Here is a 19,456-nt window from a genome sequence, read left to right on the forward strand (position 1 = left end):
TGCTAAATCTCTGGCTGTCAGCTAACTTAAGCAGGTTAGGTTGATAGCAAGTGAAGGCTGTCAGTACCGGTTGGGTGCCTTCAAGAAGTGCCCGAATAGCACTGTGATTTCATCCGGCACATTGGTTATTAGCGGTGGCGGGTTACGTTTTGTAAGCGGGCACCACTTACTGCCACAACTCAACAACGCAAGAAATCTTTCTCCAGGCGTCGACTGGCGATGTTATTTCACCAGTGATAATCTCTGTACCTGAGGGGGGAGGAGGAGATTAGCGTTCAACGTCCCGTCGACATCGAGGTCATTAGAGGCGTAGCATAGGCCTACTACCGGTTTAGGAAAGGATGGAGAAGAATAGCAGTCGTGCCCTAAGGAAACATCCCAGCATTTGCCTTAAACGATTGAGGGAACTCAGGGAAAACCAAAATCAGGATGGCCAGATACGGGTTCGAACAGTCATCCTCCCGATTGCGAGCCCAGTGTGCTAACCACTGCGCTACACCGCTCGGTCTGTACCTGATGGTGTGAAATGAGCGGAGTCAGATGTTTCTGACCAACAGCGAGGAGAGTTTCTAGATACTGCGGCTGCTCACCTGTTGTTGTTGCCCAGCACTGACTTGTCGAGAACACTGCTGCAGTGAGCCCATTTACCTGCTATTACTATCAGTAATACCCTGTGTGAACACCCATACCATTTTGATTTTGTTGTTCATGGCGGTTTATTAGGTGATGGCAACATTCCTTAGATAGTGGCGATGTCGGTACATCCTCGACACGGTAAGGTTGTTGTCGAGCGCCCAAAGCACATCATCGTCATCATGACTGTCACTGTAACAAGTGAAAAGTCCACTGCCAGAACATCGTGGGGTACGAAGTTCACCATGCATCGGGTATCCGCCAACTGGTCTCGGTCAAATGCTTTGATGCCACACCTATCGCTCATCGTATGCCCCACTGGCATACTGGCAGCCAGTAGAAGGTCTGTCGAAGTCCCAGGAATATGAGACGCTCAACCACTCCTTCCTCCATGGCGACAGGTGCGCACTCCCTCCAGCGCAGCACATGGACCCATTTCATTTTCTCGTGTGTATTCAGGGTGAACCCGAACCAACAACGAAACGTTGAAGGCCGTTCGGTGATATTTTCAGAGCATTTCGGTAATATCGACGCATGGCCTCTGATGCTTCATTACAAGCTAATAGCTTAGTTCTGATTTATAGGGTGTTTTCCCCATTTACCTCTGTTTTTGTACAAATATCTTCACGATAGTGAAAGAGCAGGGAATTTTCAATCAGGAAAAGATAGAAAATAGTGCAGTGATGCCTACATACAGATGTAGACTACTGTGATGTGGTTACTGTCGCCTCTGGAACGATGGGAAAGCTTAGCATAGGGCTACTGTGCTGCTTACCTATTACACTCAGTGCACCCATACACGACGTGCATACTGGCCAACTCTTCTTCAGTAAACCTGTCTATACTGTGGTGTATCACTGTTACTGTTCAACTAAGATTGCTGGAAAATCAAACCCGGGACAGAACCGACAGTACTGAATACAAGACTGAGAGCGAAGGGTAAAGGGGGCATCATTGTTATCAACAAGTTCTGTGCCTGAATGGAACAAGACCTATGGCTGATACCGTCTACAGTTGCACTGTTGTGCAGTGCAATACAGATAGAAAGATCAATCGGGTTTAGGAAAGAAATGAAATCGATTTATCGCCGTAGACCATGTCTTCCTTATACCAAAAAAAAATTCCGAAATTATCTATGAACATCGTCTGGAATTTCGTCGATGAATTGCATATTCATTTTGCACATCCAATTTACTGCACATAAACAATAAACCACGAGGGCTATCCCTCAAGTAAGGTTACAAGGAATGTAGCTTTAGCATGGAATGTCCGTTGTGGAAGCCGGTACAACTGCACTGTAGTGGGAAGGCAGCGGAAGGATCGAGCACTCCTAACTATCAGTAGCTTGTCGATTAGCGTTGTGGTGACTGTTACAAATGAGCGTTCTCATTCCGGCTCCCGCCAAGTGCGAAGTGCGCGCTGTAATTCGCTACCTAATTGCTAAAGGCATGAACACCGGTGCGAAGTTGTTTCAGTTTATGGAGAGGACGTAAGCTCAAGGGAGCATGTGACGAAATGGGTACGGAATTTCAATTTTGGAACAACGGAAATTCACGAAGACAGAAGCGCATGGCCGTCTGTTGTGACTTATGATGTGCTGCAAAAAATTGAAGAACATCTTCACTTTGGTCGCCGTTCGATAACTGACGACCTCCATGCAGTTTGTCCAAACATTTCACGAAATCTTGTTCATGAAATCGTAACTGTGTGCGCAATGGTGCCCAAGAGGCTTACCGAAGCACACAAAATCAACAGTCAGTGCCGCTTGCGAATTCCTTGACCGTTTTGAGACTGAAGGCGAGGCTTTCCTCAACTCTATAGTGACAAGAGATGAAACTTGGGCTTATCGCCATACTCCAGAGAGCAAACGACAATCAGTGCAATGGTACCATACTCATTCTCCTTCAGCCAAAAAATTCAAAAGTCAGTAAACAGCGCGGAAAGACCATCACCAAGGATTTAACACATATGTGTGGCCTGGTAATGATGATTGTTCATGATGATCGATGACTGTGGTGTGTCTTCCACCTAACATGCTCGATGGAGGAAATTTCAATATCTTTCTCCATGAAGTGCTGCTTAAAATGTAAGAGAATATCCCGCTACCAGTCAGGCAAGGACTGTCATTCCAGCATCATGGGGCCTCACCGTACTTTGCCATTGATGTCAAGGACATTTGCAGACCTTTTCCACAGTTACTGAACTGGGATCGGTGTGCCACTATCATGGACACCATATTCTCCCGAATTCAGTCCTGTGGATTTCTGTTTACGTGAGTTGATGAAGCATTTGGTGTACAAAAAATCGATAGACACTCCAGATGAGCTGGCTGAATGTTTGCCTGAAGCTGCAGACGTTATTCGTAAAATAATCATAAGCAGATAAATGCCAGTTGTGTATTAGTGTAGACAAACGACATTTTCAGCAACATCTCTAAAATAATATTCATCACAGACCTTCCCTAAATATAAGTACACTGCTGGCCACCGTAAATGCAACACCCTGAAGGAAGCATCCGAATAAGTGAAATTTACACCATGGGTTTGCAGCGATGAGATATGCAACTGATTAGAATTTCAGCGCAGACGCACATCACGGGCGCCTGTGGCGCCACCTCATAGCGCCATTTAAGGCTTGGCGATTTCGACGAGTGTACGTTCGGCATGTGTGTTTACCTTGTGGTTGTTTCACAAGACGATCAGTTATGCCTCGTAGACAACAGAGAACATCGTTTGATCAAGTATTCGAGTTCGACAGAGGAAGGATAGTGGCTTACCGAGATTGTGGATTATCATACAGAGAAATCGCTAGTCGTGTTGGACGAAACCAAACAACTGTAATGCGGATATGTGACCGTTGGATGCAGGAGGGTACGACGGACCGACGTGGTCGATCGCATTCACCTCGGTGCACCACTGCACGTGCTGATAGGCAAATTGTGCGCATGGCAGTGACGGATCGCTCAGTGACATCCCGAACCATAGCACAGCACATTGCGTCTGTAACGCATTATCCAGTGTCTGCGCGTACCATTCGACGCCGTTTACAGCAGAGTGGTCTGTCCGCAAGACGTCCATTGCTTCGTCTACCATTGACGCAGAACCACAGACGTCTCCGTCGCCAATGGTGTGGTGACAGACGGATATGGACGGCAGTATGGAATGACGTTGTCTTTACTGACGAGGCATGCTTCTGTCTGCAGCACCACGATGGTCGGATTCGAGTGTGGAGACACCGTGGAGAGAGGATGCTGGACAGCTGCATTATGCACCGCCACACTGGTCTTGCACCGGGTATTATGGTATGGGGCGGTATTGGATATTACTCTCGCACGCCTCTAGTACGCATTGCCGGTACTTTAAATAACCGGCGCTACATATCCGAGGTGCTGGAGCCAGTTGTCCTTCCTTACCTTCAGGGCTCGGCCACAGCCATATTTCAACAGGATAATGCGCGACCACACGTGGCACGCATTGTCCAAAGGTTCTTCGTCAGTAACCAGATTGAAGTGCTTCCCTGGCCGGCTCGCTCTCCGGATCTATCGCCGATAGAAAACATATGGTCCATGGTTGCTCAACGAGTGACCCAGATTACATCCCCAGCTGCCACACCAGATGATCTTTGGCAACGTGTGGAAGCTGCTTGGGCTGCTGTACCCCAGGAACATATCCAACGTCTCTTTGACTCAATGCCGAGACGTGTGGCAGCGGTGATCTTCAACAATGGCGGCTAATCTGGCTTCTGATTCTGGCAGGAACCACATGTCACAGACGTCTGTAAACGTAATCATTTGATACTTGGTCAACATGTTATCTACAAAATAAATTTTGTTGTGCTACCTCTTGTCTTTCTTGGTGTTGTATTTACGGTGGCCAGCAGTGTAGCATCAAAATCCTTCATGGACCCCTAGGGGTTCACATTTTTGTCGCATTAAACAAATGTTCCTTTTTATCTACTACAAACATTCTAAAACTTTGTATACCATGTGCAGGTTTTTTACACCCCATATATAGTCATGTGTACATCGTAATGTCAATATGGAAGCAGTGGAAGCGGTAAGACAGAAAAACAGATGACTTACAGGCCAGTGGCATGATGCCCTCGTGCTTGGCCACGCCCATAAGCATGGGCATGGCGCGGAAGTCGGCAGCCCGGATGGCATCCAACGGCTTCTTCTGCAGGACTGCCTTTTTGGTGATATTCGTCTGCACAACGGGCAGAGCGCCTCCCAGGCCTGTACCACCACTCAACATGTCCTCCATCTGGCAACACACACCACCAGCACGTCACTTTAGAGCACCTGGGATCACGCTGACGCACTGTTCCTGAGTTAGTTAACTCATTGATCTGTGTAAAACAACATATAAGCACAGAAAAGAAACTAGGCAAGGCGACGACAATGCACACATGAGAGAGATCCAAAAAGACGATTCTTTTAGGGTAGAAATAAAATACTGGAACAGTTAAAGAAAACGTTTTGAAAAATCTTACCACTTCATCTTTGTATTATTTCTCTTTGTAACCACCAATCACATTTAAGAATTTATCTCATCTCTTAAGAAAGCTCACAAATTCACTGTGCATGAAATTCAGCGCAGCAGTCAACCAAATAAAGCAATGTCTCGAAGCTGCTTGCCAAAGTGTCGGGAATCAAAGCATTTCATGTGAATGAAGAGGTAGAAATAATGTCGAGTGTGGTGTGAGCTCTACGAAGCATCTTCTAAAATGAACAGTTGGAAATGACAACAAATTTAAATTTTATCATTTAGAGAAATACATTCTGATTTAATAAAATTCACACTGAGGCCTGAATTTGTAGAACATCTGTTTTGTGTGGGGTTAGTTTATGCTAAATGATTCAGATTATTGAACTGGGAACCACGTTGGTTGCTATAAACCAATTAAAATGTAGCGGCAGTGTACACAAAATCGAGGATGGTCAACTGTCAAGAGAGTAACCTGGAATATAGAGTATTTTCCCCATAGCTTCCCATGCATATGCATCCTACACATATAGCCAACACACCACTTCATCCCCTTCTATCTCTCCTCCTCTTCCTCACTCTGTCTGTCCACCTCATACTGCCACCTCTATAAGTCTGTCTCCTTCTCCCCAATATCTCTCTCTCTTCATGTCCTCTACCCCCTCTCTTTGTCCATTTCCTACACCCCTCTCACTGATAATATCTTCCTCCCCCCTCTGATGATACCCTCCCCCCTTTCTCTTTCCACCACTGCCTCACCCTCTTCCTTTTCCACTTACCCACTACCCCGCTACACTTTCAACCTGCCTCATTCATCTCCTCCGCCTCCCCCCTCTCATTCCATTTCCTCCTCTCTCTTCCTCTGTCCATCTGCTCCTCTATCTACCCTAAACTATGCCCAGCCATGCTCATGAGCACCTGCATCCCCTGCAATACAATTCAATAAAGCAGGATAGGCCTCTCCCGCAGTGTGTCTGTCATACCGGACAGGCTACGGATCAGGGGCTTGAATATCATCTATTTGCCCCTTATGTAAAGGGCAACATGCAAAGCATGTCAGTCATGCAGGGTAGCCTACACGTTGGGAAAGGAAAACTGTTTCCTGCTTCTGACATCTAGGCTGACCTGCAAAACAGATTGATTTGGAAGGCTGATACTGTTCCCACACAACGTGCTGGTCGTGGAGGGCTGCATAGACATCAAGCATTAGAAAAAACACATTTCTCCCTGTATCTCCATTGCTATTGGAAGTTATAAGTGCCAGAGTGCTAATACTCGTGAGGCATGCTGTTTCTGTGCCAGGTTTTGTGGGAATCGATTCAGAGGCTTGAGAGGAGATCCCGGAGGTACAGACATCCACACATACCCTCATGAAACTTTACCATTGCATATGAAGCACATCCAAAAAAGAGTTAGTCCTGAACCTGCACACTGACAGCCTACCCTGTAACAAACGCTCTGTCTTTGCTAATGACTTCAATTCTGCAGGAAATAGAGTCCAAAAGCTTTCTCAGATGTGCCATATACAGCTAAAGACACTCATTGACGATTATGTCCTGTATAGCTACCAGGTTGTAGGGATGCTGCTTGCTAAGTTTCACCTACTGTTCCAAACAGTTGGAGACATTTCCTACCCTGTTAACGCCATGTGATATATTGGGCCAGTTAAAGTGAGGTAGGGTGCTTGACGATATGCATGGAGACCTGTGAACACGAGTGTTGTCACCTTGGAAGGTGGGAGAGTCCACGTCATAGTCATTGTGAAGGCTTAGGAGGAAATGCAGCCCCTCATCACAGAAAATATTCAACAGATGTCGTATTCATCTTTACAATAAACATGATCAGTAGAGCACGAAGAACACTCCTAAACATCACAGAACCACCTAGTGCATGTTACACCTACTGCAGGTTAAATGCAACTTTAGGCCACCAGCGTACACCATGCTTTGCGTCTTTTGGGAAGAGGCAAAGCTGCGCAGCTTCTTGGACCATTGCAAAAACGTCCAGTCAGTTATTGTCGAATTTCTGTGTTTTGTCCAGTTTTATGTGCCACTGTGAGCAATGGCCTTCCATCAGGTTCTCGACTCTAAACATCAATTCCATACGGTTCCCTTCGCAGTGTTCACTCGAAAACTGACTGAAATTCCTGTTGGGCTTCTGTTGTCGCTAATAGGATTTCACGGTCGTCTTCAGTCTCTCTCTGTTAGGATCTTTTTACAACCATTATTCTTATTTGGACAAATGCATGATATACACTCTGCTGTCTTACAATATATTTATTCACTACTGGTTCCTATCATGGACCATCTTCACCGTGGAAAAATATCTATTGTGACAACTTCATATGTCATACAAGCTGTTTACCGAGAAAAGTATGCACCTGAGTAAATAGCATGTATGGCATATGAAGCTGTCATAATATTTTTCCACGGTGAAGACAGTCCAGGTTCGAAACTGGTTGTGAACAGATATGTTGTAAGACAGTACAGTTTGTATCATACATTTCTCCAAGTACACTGATGCTGTTTACAGTCGCCTGCAAAATGTTTTGCCCTATTCTTACACTGTCAGTGCACTCATACTCTGCATCATTTGAAAAGATGCCAACTTGCTTCTAGCTGTGCCACACTTCACGCCTCCAGTTATCAATTGTTCAGTTTCTCTGTTGTTTGCTCCACTAAACATGTGCAGCTTTCTGTGTTGCTGTTGAGTTATGGCCATCTGAGAGGTACCTGGCTCTAATTGTCAATTGCTTGCAGTTCCCTTAGCAGTGTTTGCTTCGACTGGTTCAGATGGAGCTGCATTGATTGAAGCACCTCTCGGTTTTGAAACCGATTGCCACTGATAATTCGTGACGCAACTATTGTTCGTATGCTGCATTACGTGGCTTCAAGTAGTACGCCATTTTTTTGGTCTCGCTGGACAGTCTACACTGATACTCCAACAAACTGGGAAACTACATTCATAGTGTGCTCATGGCCTGATGCGATAGCTCCTTTCTGACATCCTTGCACGTCTCCACTTTCGCGCACACTACTGCACTGGTTCTTATAACTGTCATATACGAGTACGTACTACTTCACCAACATGACTTACGTCAGTGACTAGTATTTATCCAGTTAATGATAAAGACATATCCTGTCAAGGACAGCTATGCAAATGGTTCCTTCTTTAACGGCAATAATATATTCTGATAGGGCTCGACATGTAAATGGTTCCTGCTTGTACCCTCTCTATAATTTTGGCAATGAGCCGTGATATGAAATGCATTTGTCTGCACTCTTGCCATAAAACAAATTTTTACTTTAATAAATGTACTTCTGCTAGTTATTTATTTAATTTAAGGGTCCGCGTATCATAATCTGCACCTAATAATACCCTCTCTATAAAAATACAACAGATAACTTCGTTTCATTTAAATCTTTCAACAGTAGGGTCAAAGTATCACACCTAACTTTACTCATAGCTAATTTAACTTATTGTTTGTTATAGGCACCGAGGACTAAGATGTAAATGTTACATATATGTCCTGGATTTCTTTTAAGCATTCCATATGAATTATTTATCAAGTATGTTTGAGTTAATTCGAATATACACAACGAGACTACACTTATCAAAATAATGCTAGCCACAGCTCCTACTGTAAATACAATTAAATTTACCAACATATCTACTGTGAATAATGATAGAGAAAGGCTGCGGTATGTTCACGAAAAAACATAAGAGTTAGGATAGGAATCTCACAGTTGCCATTGGTTCACTCATCAAGAAAATAGAAGTGAAAGTGATCCTTACTGCACAGAGCGAGGTGGCACAGTGGTAAGCACACCGGACTTTCATTTGGGAGGATGATGGTTCAAACCTGCATCCGGCCATCCTGATTTACGTTTTCCGTGATTTCCCTAAATCGCTTCACGCAAATGCCAGGATGTTTCCTTTGAAATGGCACGCCGACTTCCTTCCCCATCCTTCCATAGTCTGATGGGACTGATGACCTCACGGTTTGGTCCCCACCCCCAGATCAACCAACCGACCAATCCTTACTGCTGATAGCCAGTACGAGGGCCATGGCATATTTAACAGAGAAGCCTCAGTTCATCTCAGAGAAAGTGCCAAACAGGGAAAGTCAGTTACATTATACAACCCCAAAATGAAGAAAATTAAATCTCTCATGTAAGTATTCTTGCTGTTCTACAATTTTACATCAGTCCAACGATCACCAAAGAAATGAACTGAATGTGGTGGGTGGCATGTGATGGAATACGACTGTATGTATACAAAGAAACCCCGTCTCTTGTATGGCAAAACTCAAATTATACTTGAAAACCAGCACATACATTGCATAAGCACTGAAATTACAATCATTCACTGATGAGTAATGGAAGAAACAACCTGATTTATACCAGCAGACTCCTAGCTGAAAAAGGTCACCAACTTTCAAATGCCTGAAAGCAAAGGAAAATATAAAATTTAGTTTCACATTTTACACTTATGTGTTCCATGACTTTACACATTGGAAGCAATTCCAATTTACTAACTGTATCAGAGAAAAAAGTTTCTTTGTACTAAACACCATGTGGTAGCCAACTTACTCATAGACAAAGTATTCCCTCTCAAAAAATGAAAAAATGATGGTAAATCCACACCCAAAATTACTCCTATGACTATTATCAAGGGTTTCCCTAATATCCCAAATGCTGAAATAAAGAGTGTTAAATATGAACATCACACACTAAGTATATTCAAATTCTTCCATTCACAGGCTGTCTAAAGAAACATCTATTCTCACCCATTCTCAACAGCAACCAGTGCTTATGCCATATGAGCGGTAACCATCCCTTGCTACCCCTTGTCGTGAGTATAACCACCAGGGATGACCAAAATACTCTTGCCGACCTCACCATGATTACTTGCTCAGGCACCAGCCCTAATGGTCATTTAAACCTCTCTGTCTTTGCAACTAAGCTACCACTATTGCATAACTACAGCATCAGACAACAGTTTCTGGCCACCATTATGAAACTCACAGTTACTCATCCAACTTACAAATGATGCATTAAATAATACGTAAAGGACAGAGGAAGGATATCTAGCACAAAACAAATCACTTTCCTCCAAGAAGCATGCCACATTTGCAAACGTCTAACGAGATGTAATGCAGGACTGATCTGCAACATCAGAAATGTATGAAATGGAACTGATGGATTCGTCTCATCACACCACACCTTGCGAAAAGACAATATGTAGGAACGACATAGTTTCACAGTGGAAGATTAGTTCTAAATATTTTCAAAATGTTCGTCACTTATTTGTTTCTTCTATAGTGTGCTCAAAACAATAACACGGCTCACAGATCTCCACAATACCTTAATTAGAGCCATGAATGTACGTACCAAGCGTGAACTTCTTCACGAAGATACACAAAAGCAAAAAAACGAAGAGGAAAAATGAAAATTTCATTCATTGAAAATAATCCACAAAAAGTAAGATAAATTCAAAGCATGGATCGTCTCAATCAAATTTTAGCAAATAATTTACAGACACATGTTCCTTTTACCAAATGCAACAAAATGAATTCAAAATTCATACAACAGTGCTTTTATACCACTGAAGGTTATTGTGCTTGTCTTTGAGATGGATCAGTATAACCAGAAATGTGGTTTAGAAGATAGTATCACAACAAATTATGATTCAGAACGTAACTAGAATTTAAAAAATGAAAGCAATATGTATGAATTATATAACAAAGAAGAACAATTAATCAAACTCAGTCCTGTACACAAGAAATAGTCAAAACCATAAGACAAAGTGTAAACATGGAAGAAATCTTCAACTATAGAAGTTTAACCAATGTCACATGCAAAACTCAAAATGACTTTGTCATGTGCGTACTATGAACACAAATGGTTGTCATCAATGCTGCAGACAAAAGAATCTCAGATAATAAAATAGTAAAATATTTACACAACTAAGTGTACAAAATACAAACAATAAATGGAAGGCACTATTCAGTATAAACACTAATCAAAGATAATGGGCTATCATGTTGAAGCATAATAACTATTCATTCACACAATTATAATCAAAGGTACATGCAAAGTGTATGGCTAAACGAAATATTCGGTCATGGATACCGTGTGAATACAATTTTAACTAATGGTGCATACCAAAAATCAGTTAACAAAGAGTGCAGATACCTTTATATAAATAAAATCTAAAGAGCTTGTCATGTAACATCCGTCAGTTCACCACTATATTGTTACAGAAATAATGTTGTTTACCACTCAGAGTTAATATATTGGTCACATGGCGCATCATTAATTGAGAAAAAAGCAATTACAAATAAATAACTCTTGATGCAACAAACATTGAACTTTGGCAAACTCAGATACATAAACAAATACACAATTCAAATGACCCTGCAGGTAGCAGTTTATTTACACACAGCTTACTGTTCACACACACTACACAGTGGTACATGTCGTTGGGGCATCGTAGAGGAGGATAATCTATTCAATAAGTGATTCTGAGGTCCGATTAGGATGGTAGTGTCGCAGTTTTTCAGTGGAAATGTACAGCTGACCATTGACGACAATAGTCACCTCCATCTTTCGTGCTGCATCCCATCATTTTTCCATAACTTGGCTTGCATCGTCCATCACCCAACAAATGATATTCTCCATTCGAGAACAGCATTGTTGTTGTTGTTGTTGTTGTGGTCTTCAGTCCTGAGACTGGTTTGATGCAGCTCTCGATGGTAATCTATCCTGTGCAAGCTTCTTCATCTCCCAGTACTTACTGCAACCTACATCCTTCTAAATCTGCTTGGTGTATTCATCTCTTGGTCTCCCTCTACGATTTTCACCCTCCACGCTGCCCTCCAGTACTAAACTGCTGATCCCTTGATGCAGCAGAATATATCCTACCAACCGATCCCTTCATCTAGTCAAGTTGTGCCACAAATTCCACTTCTCTCCAATTTTACTCAGTATCTCCTCATTTGTTACGTGATCTACCCATCTAATCTTCAGCATTCTTCTGTAGCACCACATTTCGAAAACTTCTATTCTCCTCTTGTCCAAACTATTTATCGTCCACGTTACACTTCCTTACATGGCTACACTCCATACAAATACTTTCAGAAACAACTTCCTGACACTTAAATCTATACTCGATGTTAACAAATTTCTCTTCTTCAGAAACCATTTCCTTGCCATTGCCAGTCCACATTTTATATCCTCTCTACTTCTACCATCATCAGTTATTTTGCTCCCCAAATAGCAAAACTCCTTTACTACTTTAAGTGTCTCATTTCCTAATCTAATTCCCTCAGCATAACCCGGCTTAATTCGACTACATTCCATTATCCTCGTTTTACTTTTGTTGATTTTCATCTTATATCCTCCTTTCAAGACACTGCTCTTCCAAGTCCTTTGCTGTCTCTGACAGAATTACAATGTCATCGGTGAACCTCAAAGTTTTTATTTCTTCTCCCTGGATTTTAATACCTAAGCCAAATTTTTCTTTTGTTTCCTTTACTGCTTGCTCAATATACAGATTGAATAACATCAGGGAGAGACTACAACCCTGTCTCACTCTCTTCCCAACCACTGCTTCCCTTTCATGTCATTCGACTCTTATAACTACCATCTGGTTTCTGTACAAATTGTAAATAGCCTTTCCCTCCCTGTATTTTACCCCTGCCACCTTTATAATTTGAGAGAGAGTATTCCAGTCAACGTTGTCAAAAGCTTTCTCTAAGTCTGCAAATGCTAGAAACGTAGGTTTACCTTTCCTTAATCTTTCTTCTAAGATCAGTCGTAAGGTCAGTATTGCCTCACGTGTTCCAATATTTCTACGGAATCCAAACTGATCTTCCCCGAGGTCGGCTTCTACCAGTTTTTCCATTCGTCTGTAAATAATTCGCGTTAGTATTTTGCAGCTGTGGCTTATTAAACTGGTAGTTCGGTAATTCTCACATCTGTCAACACCTGCTTTCTTTGAGATTGGAATTATTATATTCTTCTTGAAGTCTGAGGGTATTTCGCCTGTCTCGTACATCTTGCTCACCAGATGGTAGAGTTTTGTCAGAACTGGCTCTCCCAAGGCCGTCAGTAGTTCTAATGGAATGTTGTCTACTCCCGGGGCCTTGTTTCGACTCAGGTCTTTCAGTGCTCTGTCAAACTCTTCACGCAGTATCGTATCTCCCATTTCATCTTCATCTACATCCTCTTCCATTTCCATAATATTGTCCTCAAGTTCATCGCCCTTATATAGACTCTCTATATACTCCTTCCACATTTCTGCTTTCCCCTCTTCGCTTAGAACTGGATCTGAGCTAATGATATTCATACAAGTGGCTCTCTTTTCTCCAAAGGTCTCTTTAATTTTCCTGTAGGCTGTATCTATCTTACCCCTAGTGAGATAAGCCTCTACATCCTTACGTTTGTACTCTAGCCATGCCTGCTTAGCCATTTTGCACTTCCTGTCGATCTCATTTTTGAGACGTTTGTATTCCTTTTTGCCTGCTTCATTTACTGCATTTTTATATTTTCTCCTTTCATCAATTACATTCAATATTTCTTCTGTTACCCAAGGAATTCTACTAGTCCTCGTCTTTTTACCTACTTGATCCTCTGCTGCCTTCACTACTTCATCCCTCAGAGCTGCCCATTCGTCTTCTACTGTGTTTATTTCCCCTATCCCTGTCAATTGTTCCCTTATGCTGTCCCTGAAACTCTGTACAACCTCTGGTTTAGTTAGGTTAACCAGGTCCCATCTCCTTAAATTCGCACCTTTTTGCAATTTCTTCAGTTTTAATCTACAGTTCATAACCAATAGATTTTGGTCAGAGTCCACATCTGCCCCTGGAAATGTCCTACAATTTAAAACCTGGTTCCTGAATCTCTGTCTTACCATTATATCATCTATCTGATACCCTTTAGTATCTCCAGGATTCTTCCATATATACAACCTCCTTTTATGATTCTTGAACCAAGTGTTAGCTATGATTAAGTTATGCTCTATGCAAAAGTCTACCAGGCGGCTTCCTCTTTCATTTCTTAGCCCCATTCCATATTCACCTACTATGTTTCCTTCTCTCCCTTTTCCTAATGTCGAATTCCAGTCACCCATGACTATTAAATTTTCTCTCCCTTCACTACCTGAATAATTTCTTTTATCTCATCATACGTTTCATCAATTTCTTCGTCATCTGCAGAGCTAGTTGGCATATAAACTTGTACTACTGTAGTAGGCATGGGCTTCGTGTCTATCTTGGCCACTATAATACGTTCACTGTGCTGTTTGTAGTAGCTTAACCGCACTCCTATTTTTTTATTCATTATTAAACCTACTCCTGCATTACCCCTATTTGATTTTGTATTTATAACCCTGTATTCACCTGACCAGAAGTCTTGTTCCTCCTGCCACCAAACGTCACTAATTCCCACTATATCTAACTTTAACCTATCCATTTCCCTTTTCAAATTTTCTAACCTACCTGCCCGATTAAGGGATGTGACATTCCACGCTCCGATCCGTAGAATGCCAGTTTTCTTTCTCCTGATAACCACGTCCTCATGAGTAGTCCCATCCCGGAGATCCGAATGGGGGACTATTTTACCTCCGGAATATTTTACCCAAGAGGACGCCATCATCATTTAACCATACAGTAAAGCTGAATGCCCTCGGGAAAAATTATGGCTGTAGTTTCCCCTTGCTTTCAGCCATTCACAGTACCACAACAGCAAGGCCGTTTTGGTTAGTGTTACAAGGCCAGATCAGTCAATCATCCAGCCTGTTGCCCCTGCAACTACTGAAAAGGCTGCTGCCCCTCTTCAGGAACCACACGTTTGTGTGGCCTCTCAACAGATACCCCTCCGTTGTGGTTGCACCTACGGTACGGCTATCTGTATCGTTGAGGCACGCACGACTCCCCACCAACGACAAGGTCCATGGTTGATGGGGGGAGGGAGAACAGCATAGTGTATCAAAACTAGATGGATTTCGACAGGCACAAGTGACAGTGTAGCCCTCGTATTACTGATCAGGGATTCCCGGACAAGGGATCAGAGATAAGACTTTTTCGAATCAACTGGTTGACTTTGGTCAATCATGACAGAATGAACTACTGGTAACTTTCAGTACTTGTGCTAGACTGCATGTACTGCCCCTGCTTATAAATAGTAATTAATTCTGTGAAACTACATAAACTTCACAAGCACACAATATATGTTCTTCTTTACATAGGTGCCAAGTATGGAAAGTTGGTACTTTTATGGCTCATCCATAAACAGCAGCTCATTTTTCTAACAGTCTGCTTCATGACTAATATGTTGTGATGCACCAATGAGTGCCTCGACACATGTGCTCGAGCAGGCCGCAGAGCTGTCAGCACTCTGCTAAATATTTGTTTGGGTACCACTGAGGTACAGGTGTCAGGTGTCGCTCTGTGTCAACAGCACAGTAGTTCCAAGATCAGCTAGCGCTCGCCTGTATGGAGCACGCGACCGTTGGATCCACAGGGAGGTGTAACTTAAGCACAGGGGGATGAGAGGTAGGTTGGTTGCATCCACACTTTATTTCTCTTCCAACTTGTGTCTGATCACTGCTTCTCACACAGCCCCTGCCCTGCATACCAGCCTCTCACCAGGTATTCGTTGACTGCACAGACAATGAGAAAGGAAGCCCCGAACTCGCCGTCTCTTCCATCTCGTGATCTGTGAGCTGCCCCTTTGCAGTCTTGTACTTGATAATAGAAGTTCAGACTATTAATAATATCTAGATGCATATAAAATACAGTTTTTCATCACTGCATCGTCCTACATAACTTCACAAAGTAGGGTTCCTACCTTAGTTTACAGTCATATATCATCAAGTTTTTTCCTTTCACAATCAAATTATTCAAAAATATCTCTACAACAATTAATGTCTGCTTCTTTGTTATACTTATCACATTTAAATGGGAGAGAAACGAGATGTATGCATCACCCACTTAATCATCATTAAGAGATGCCATTTCCTGTTAATGACATTTCCTATCTACCATACTACAACCATCTAGTATTCTCCAATCTACAAAGGTCTGTCATTCCCACGACTTAATGCCAACTAACTACAACAACTATATAAAACACCTTCATAATTGCACCCTGCCATCCGCTAATTCCACAAAATCACTTCAGTCTATTATTACCCCGTGGCACACACCAAGACTACTTTTTGTTACAAAGAAAACATTTGGTGATAAAACAGAGACATTCTCAGTCACGGCATTTATCAAATACCACTGCAAAAAAAGTGAAATATAAGCAGAAAACAAAACTTTGCCATTCCTTTTTTGGCAACTTTATCTGCGCTTCACCTGTTATGTCCTCACCACCGCTTGTTTCATTACTTTCTGCCCTTCTGAGGTTAGTCTAGATACAGCATACATCTCCATCTCTCTCCACATAGATAAATACTCAGTTATGTGTTAACTGCAACTCTGTCCATTTATTACATCATTATCTTCCTGTAACACTAAGAAACTGCACTATTACACACAATCCACAAGAGAATCCTGAGCCACAAGCCAAAAAGAAAGAAAAGTCATACACATCACCACTTAAGGTTCCGACATTCCACACACATGAAAAATATATACAAGATGCATCAAAAATTCGTCTAACTTAAAAATCATTATCACTCACCACTTACTGAACCACCTGATCCTTGACTAGCAACGAACGTAAACATGTCTCTGCTGTTGCAAATGTCTTTCAAATAGCGGTTTAAAGCAACTGTTACAATCCGTGAACTTGATTGTGTCTAACTCACAAGAGTAGTTTCGTCTAAGTCATTTTAACACAGAGGATACGAATCTTGTATCATCGAGGTAAATGCGGTAACTTCGTCGTCACGGCGAGCTCCTCAAGCGGTTACAGCGCGACGCTACAGAGACAGCTGTTGCCAACACCGAAGCTGCGAATGTGCACGGAAGTGGGTCCGCTACTGAAACTTCAAAACAGCAAGGAGCCTTGTGTTCCTACCGAAAATGTGATCTCACCACAAAAAGCCGCCATCATCGACAATGTTTCCAATACCGTAACAGATGATTATGTAAGATCGGTAAGTGACATAATACCCGGCATCAATGTCACGCATTGCTCTCGCCTATCTGGAGGCAATATTTCTATTATTACAAGAACAGTTCAAAATGTAGATCGATTAGTGCAAGAGGGTAATTTGTGTGTTAAAGAGAAAATGACGCCAGTAAGGCGTTTTAACAGTGCCAGTACACGAGTCGTTTTCTTTAATGTACACGTATGTATTTCCATATACAGGGTGTTACAAAACGGTACGGCCAAACTTTCAGGAAACATTCCTCACACACAAATAAAGAAAAGATGTTATGTGGACATGTGTCCGAAAACGCTTAATTTCCATGTAAGAGCTCATTTTAGTTTCGTCAGTATGTACTGTACTTCTTCGATTCACCGCCAGTTGGCCCAATTGAAGGAAGGTAATGTTGATTTCGGTGCTTGTGTTGACATGAGACTCACTGCTCTACAGCACTAGCATCAAGCACATCAGTACGTAGCATCAACAGGTTAGTGTTCATCACGAACGTGGTTTTGCAGTCACTGTATGGAGAGTGCTACGGGAGAACCAGTTGTTTCCGTAACATGTACAGCGTGTCCAGGCACTATCAGCAGCTGATTGGCTTTTAGTGCAGATGTTCTATTTACAGATGAGGCTTCATTCCAACGTGATCAAATTGTAAATTTTCGCAATCAACATGTGTGGGCTGACGAGAATCCGCACGCAATTGTGCAATCACGTCATCAACACAGATTTTCTGTGAACGTTTGCGCAGGCATTGTTGGTGGTGTCTTGATTGGGCCCCATGTTCTTCCATCTACGCTCAATGGAGCACGTTATCATGATTTCACACGGGATACTGTACCTGTGCTGCTAGAACATCTGCCTTTACAAGTACGACACAACATGTGGTTCATGCACGATGGAGCTCCTGCACATTTCAGTCGAAGTGTTCGTACGCTTCTCAACAACAGATTCGGTGACCGATGGATTGGTAGAGGCGGACCAATTCCATGGCCTCCACGCTCTCCTGACCTCAACCCTCTTGACTTTCATTTATGGGGGCATTTGAAAGCTCTTGTCTACGCAGCCCCGGTACCAAATGTAGAGACTCTTCGTGCTCGTATTGTGGACGGCTGTGATACAATACGCCATTCTCCAGGGCTGCATCAGCGCATCAGGGGTTCCATGCGACAGAGGGTGGATGCATGTATCCTCGCTAACGGAGGACATTTTGAACATTTTCTGTAACAAAGTGTTTGAAGTCACGCTGGTACGTTCTGTTGCTGTGTGTTTCCATTCCATGATTAATGTGATTTGAAGAGAAGTAATAAAATGAGCTCTAACATGGAAAGTAAGCGTTTCCGGACACATGTCCACATAACAAATTTTCTTTCTTTGTGGGTGAGGAATGTTTCCTGAAAGTTTGGCCGTACCTTTTTGTAACACCCTCTATTAGCAATGCTGTAATATTGGCTCTGAGCATTATGGGACTTAACTTCTGAGGTCATCAGTCCCCTAGAACTTAGAACTACTTAAACCTAACTAACCTAAGGACATCACACACATCCATGCCCGAGGCAGGATTCGAACCTGCGACCGTAGCGGTCGCGCGGTTCCAGACTGAAGCGCCTATAACCGCTCGGCCACTCCGGCCGGCAATGCTGTAATAGTTGAAAAAATGTCTAAATGGGGAAGTATACTACGGCATGTCAGAGATATTTCAACTGGCTTCGCTGTTCAGGAATGCTTTCATATAAAATCATTTCGTCGCACTGATTGAAACGTCCCCTTCTGAAAAATTATACATGACTGTGCTTAAACTGACACACAATATTTTTAGCACAACGCAATCTGACTTTCAAAAATCCCTACAAAAGAATGGCCCTGACTAACATTAACCTATACCTTTCACAAATCACTTACCTCACAAAAATCTTCGTTACTCGAACTACTGCAATAAAGCGAGCGCCACTACTGCCAGCTAAATAAAAGATTCAAACTACGGAAGGCACTAACTACTGATAGGCATAGTTAGCAAATGAAAGATTTTAATAGAGAACAAACAATGTATTTACCTTATTAGTGTTGAAAAATCATAATATACATAGCAGTTCATGACATCCAGTCTTACAAATTTCAAAACTCCGCCATTTCTCTCCCCACATCCACCACTGCTGTCGGCTCGCCTCCAACTGCGCAACGCTACGCGCTGTTCACAGCCAACTGCCCAACACTACAATGGCGAATATTAC

The sequence above is a fragment of the Schistocerca piceifrons genome, chromosome 6 (genome assembly GCF_021461385.2).
Source record: "Schistocerca piceifrons isolate TAMUIC-IGC-003096 chromosome 6, iqSchPice1.1, whole genome shotgun sequence".
NCBI lineage: Eukaryota > Metazoa > Arthropoda > Insecta > Orthoptera > Acrididae > Schistocerca > Schistocerca piceifrons.